Raw genomic sequence first — 6,000 nt, forward strand, 5'->3', positions numbered from 1 at the left:
AGACCTGCTGTGTCTTGTTCTGGTAATTTCTACTCATATCATATAACAATTTTCACCGTTCTTCGGACCTTTGCATTCGATCAACATTCTTGTCCGCTCAGGAGAACGGGTGACGTCACTGTGGTGTAGTATTACGGCGAGCGCACCCCTGGGGTGTTTGAATTCGAAAGTAAAAGCTTAGCTCTGTCAAGGGACGCTATGTTCGTTGTACAGACCGTGAAAAAAAAAAAATATCAGGCACTATTAGGCGAAATTACTTCTTGAAAGTAAGCGAAAGGGCTGAAAAGTGAAAACATTTTCACACACCTTCCCCCTACGGATAAGAAATTCTGAGCGCCGAGAATTTGACAAGCTCAAAATTTCTCAAGTTTCGTTTTTTTTTAAAAAAAAACGTGTAACATGAATTCTACCGGTGTAAAAAAAAATGAAGTGACAGACATCTTTCCTCTTACAGAATTCGGAATGTTCTCCACTATGATAAATGGTACCCCAAACAAAAAGAAATAATGTGTCTACATACACTTTTCAAAATCTTCTGAGTCCTCTAATAACAACAACGATAATTTTATGTAAATTTTCACATTCAACAACCCTACCTTGGTTGATCCGCAACTTGGTCTCCACAGACCTTAAACAAAATCCCATATTAGCAAGTAAATTTTCACAAGAGGTGTTTATCATATATGCAATGTCTATATTGTAGCAATGTTTATTTTTGTATTAACACAAATTGTTGTAGTATGTTGCACTGAATGTTCTCTACACAACGTCTGAACTGGACATTTGAAGCACTGGAATACTGATAGGATTGTTCATTGTTGGTCAGGGAAAAATACTGGAACTACTTCTCAAAGAATTCTTTGGTAACATTTCCTTTATATCACCATTGCTCCACACAATAGTATTACATGCAACAAAAAAAAAAAAATCAAAGAATCTGTATCTATTCTTTTTAACAAAATTAGTATAATATGACAGTAGATATACTATTCATTATGACAGTTAGCAACTGAGACAACACAAATGTTCAATACATATGACATCCTTTTATAATAAATGTATTTAAAAATATATCAAGTTAACAGCAAAAAAAAATATTCTTCTAACAGGTGAACATTTATTTTACTTATTCTATCATATTTATTTATTTATTTACCCTTTTTTTTAAAAAAAAGAAAAACATAGCAAACATCAAACATTAAATGATTATATAATATAAATCCTCACATATAATTAAATTCCTGCAACTAATATACAGAATTTGCAATAAGAACAAAAAATCAAAGAATACATTGAATAAATATGGCTGCACGTTCCAACTTATACTTGCAATGTTATAAGACTACAAACTGAACCGTAAAAATTTAGGCAGTTATATCAACTGACCAATTGTATAGTTTTAACTATTCAGCACCTTTTGATGGTGCAACCATCATCTGTGGGGAATATCTCACTAACTCTCCAGACATAGAGAGAGTTCTTGGGTCCACAAATCCTTAAAGTTTAAGGCCACTGAGTACACTTGTCAGCTGTGAAGACTGCATCATATTCCTTGAGTGATTTCATGGAGATAGTCCTTCACTATTAACAGGAACACCATGTCAGAGCATGAGAAAGACTAAATGTTCACTACAGTTCTGAATGGGAGAACTTTTTGCATGCCTTCAGAGGAAGGACAACGATCATGCACATAAAAAACTGAGACATCCTAAAAAAATATCCTCTAAGCAACTGAGCAAGAAGAGGGTAAAATGTTAAGTGGATCTCATTTATACTTTCTTTCTTCTTTCTGTTCAATTCGTTTAACTGTTAGGTTCACAACCTTAATTCATCTTTTTACATTTTGTTTTGACTTGTAGGAGAGGGGTGAGGTCTCATGCCCTTTACCCTTCATCTATACACTTTCCACTCACTTTTCTTGTATTTGATCACATTCCAAAACTGTCACCTCCTTATTTCCTTTCACTTCTTTTCAAAAAACGGATTTTTCTCTTTATTTTCCAAAACAGAAACACACAAGTCACTCATGACAGATAAACAAAATTCCCTTAACAGAAATTAGTAACCAATCTCTAAACTTGAAAATGAGCTCTGATCTGCTCATTCAGTGCACTATTTTAATCATCAGCTATTTGGATTATCAAAGGCAAGAGCACAAGATTGATACTTCAACAGTTTGCTTTCTGTTCCCTTTTCATTATTGCAGTTGATATTGACCAAGTATGAGTACTATTCAAACTCTCTTTACTTTAATACAATATCATTTACTCTTCTAACGTCATATGTGATACAATTGTAATTAGTGGATATACTCCTTTTCAAAAAAAATAATTATTTATGGAACTACTACTCTGATTTATATTGTTTCAACTTTAACTCAGGATGAGGCTGAGTATTCTTTTTCAAAATGGTACAAGGAAAGATTCTCTTATCTTCATCTAGAAACACAGGTGTTACTATTTATTACACTCTACTCTTCTCTTCGGAGGAACGACAAAACAAGCAGTAACTGGGCGGAACCAGCCATCCTCAGTCCACTTATTTCATCCGATCTTCAAAAGAAAAGCCTAAATATACATCTAGACATATTTATATTTTTTTCCCAGAATCTTTTCTCTTGTAGTGAAATTTTAGTCAGCAATGAGAGAGAGAGAAAACAAAAGGAAACCAGGGGTGCACCCAAAAGGCCCAAGTATCCACTGTAACCTTCCTCTCAAAATTGGCCTATAGAATTGCAACATGTTTTGTGGAATGAGGGTGATAATATAGGTTCCATAAGAAAATATTTTCCTCAATGGTCAAATTTGAATAAGAGTTCTAGTATTTATCTTCTTTTACCTTCTCTTTTTTTTTTTGGCGTGAAACAACTCCTGAAAATAACTCTTGTTTTTATTTGAATTCCAGATTCTCTTTCCATGTTCTCTACCTGTATCCTTTAATTCTCTGTGCTCACTACATCATCCCTAACATAACTGCTGATAAACACAATGATAGAGTTTGATGAGAACTAGCCTTTCTTTTCCCTTTGTAAATAAAAACTTCATGGGTCTGATACTCTAATTAATCAGAAACTTCATTTAATGTATCTCTTAGCTTATAATCAAATCATCTTCAACCGAATGCAATATTCATCTCATGCCACTATGCATCAATTTAGCATGATACTGGAATCATTATTCTTATATAACTTTCCCTCTCCAAGAACTGACTTCTTTTCTTTAAAGATGGAGGAAACACAATAACAAACTTTTCCTCATACTGTTTTCTCTTTCTCACAAATTTCAATTTTGCTTCTTTATAGTTTTAATCTCTCCACGCATCTCTTATAAGACCTGCCAAATCAAGGCCTCTGTCATCATTTGGTGTATTTAACCTCGCGGTAAGTGGACTTCCCAACATCCACTGAATAGTCCTATCTAATCCACTGGGTTGATCAGCGTGATCTGCACTTCCATGTTCTTCTGTATTTTGATCAGAAGATTCGCCTCTCTGCATCTCTGTTTCATGAGAGGAGCTTCCATGTTCTGTTCCTACTCTACTGTCAGAAGCTGATTCGTGAATTCTCACTTCATTTTGTGATGGTGGATTAAGGGTTACCACATATGGTGTGTGAGTTACACGACTACGACTGCGCAAATTATAGTCATGTGTCTGTGCAGGCTTATGGGTAGATTCAACTGTCTCTTCAGACTGTTTTATCACTGACGGCCTATTTTGGTTCTCATTTGAAGATGTCGTCAAAGGTTCTGGAATAGGTGCAGTTCTGGTTGGCTGCAAATACACAGGTTGGGGGTCTATGGGTGGGATTAAATCACATTCTTCTATTATGGGGTCATCAAAGATCCATGTTTCTTTTGGCACTTTTGGCACTGTCTCTGTACCAGATTGATCTTGTATTTCACCATCTTCTGATTCTTCTGACTCTTCTACTCTAAGTTCAGGAAACACTTTTCTATTTACCACCTTTGTCAATCTGTCAACATGCACTAACTGCTTGTCCTTAGGTTTATTTATATTCTGTATTTCAAAATTGACTGGAGAGGTCTGATTGATCACACGGTAAGGTCCTGTACTCAATCGAGCCAGTTTCTTCGTGGTACCGGCTTTCACCTTGGGAGTAAAAAGGTAAACAAGGTTTCCTACTCGAATATTCTTATCCACAGCCACTGCTGCTCTACGTTGTTCTTGTTTCTGCACTGCTTCCTCCAAATGTTCAGAGACCATTTCATAAGCTCTACGGAGTCGTGCACACATTTCTTCTGAATAGTTCTCTAAGGATGCGTAACTTGGCCTTAATTTTGCATGCCATAAATCTGAAGGTAACACTAAATCTCTGCCATAGATTAAAAAGTTGGGTGTTTCTTGAGTAGAACTGTGAGTTGCAGCATGATATACAGCTACAGCCAATGGAATCATTTCGTCCCAGTCAGTCTGAGTCTGATTTATGACATGGGATAATATGTTCGCTAAGGTATGGTTTAAGCGTTCCACCTTGGCATTGCACTGCGCATGAAACGGAGAGGTATGAATTTGGTGAATGTTCAATTTTTCACATACTTGTCGCAATAATGAGGACATGAAATTTGTACCTTGATCGGTGAGTATGTATTTAGGAATTCCATGTCTCGCTATCACATTGTTTATAAATGCGGTGGCTACTTCATCTGCCTTCTGAGTTTTGAGTGGAACTGCTTCAACATAACGCGTGAAATTATCCACTGCTAACAATAAATATTTGTGTCCTCTCAAGGACATAGGAAGTGGTCCTAGGATATCTAATGATACTCGCACCCAAGGTGAACTTTCACTGGGAACTCTCATCAGAGCTGCTTTAGCTTTCGGATTGTACCCTTTTCGTTCCAAACACGATGGACATGACTCAATATAATTCTTAATGTCGCTGTAAATCCCAATCCAGAAAAAATTCTTTTTTACCTTCTCTAATGTCTTCTGTAGAGACCAATGGCCTCCGTTGTCGTGGCATGCTTTCAATACCTCTGTCTTTAGGCCAACGGGGACCACTAATTGTTCTGTTGGCTCTTCTCTTGTCGCTCCAGGGTCAGATAAAGTGTAATGATATAGTATTCCCTCTTTCGATAAATAGAAGGAATCTGGGATTTTTGCTGATGCCTGGGGTATTCCTTCCAATTGTTCAATTAATTTTCTTAAAACCGGATCTTCTCTTTGCAGGGTTTTAATTAAAGTTCTGGTTTGTTGCTGGGGCATCACCAATGACTCCATAGTTAAATCAGCTGATATGGGAGCCACTAACTCAGTTGTTTTAGGCTTCCTTGGCCTTTTTTTTCTTTTCATCCTCTTCTAACACTGGCCTTGAAAGAAAGTCTGTGTTCGAATGTACTTTACCAGGACGGTACTGAATTTGGAAGTCGTATTCTTGTAAAAGCATACTCCATCTCGCTAAGCGGGGAGAAGGATTCTTCAGATTGAGCAAATAACTCAAGGGTTGGTGATCTGTTATCAGGGTGAAATGATTGGACACTAAAAAAGGTCTGAACTTTGTGACCGCGAAAACAATAGCCAAAGCTTCTTTCTCTGTCGTACTATAATTCAATTCGGACTCCTTTAATAGCCTAGAAGCATAGGCAACTGGCTGTCTTGTATCTTCATCCATCTGAAGCTCGAGACAGGCCCCTACACAGTACGCTGAGGCATCAGTAGATAAGAGAAATGGTTTTGTAAAGTCAGGAAAAACCAACAGAGGTTCAGTTGTCAAGGCAATTTTCAGTTGATCGAAAGCGTGCTGCGTGGAACAGTCCCAAACAAAAGGTTTTTCTTTTTTTGTTAGCGAAGTGAGAGGTCTTGCTATCTCTGCATAATTGGGAATAAATTTCCTATAGAAACCTGCCATTCCAAGAAATGATCGGACTTGTTTTACGGACCGGGGGGGGCGTGCGTCTCGAACGGCGACTAAGTTTTCTCGATCCGGACGGATGCCTTCAGAACTAACTAAATGCCCAACATATTTAAACTGTTCTTTCA

This window comes from Mastigoproctus giganteus, chromosome 12 (genome assembly GCF_048544385.1).
Source record: "Mastigoproctus giganteus isolate SK-2022 chromosome 12, ASM4854438v1, whole genome shotgun sequence".
NCBI classification, from domain to species: Eukaryota; Metazoa; Arthropoda; class Arachnida; order Uropygi; family Thelyphonidae; genus Mastigoproctus; species Mastigoproctus giganteus.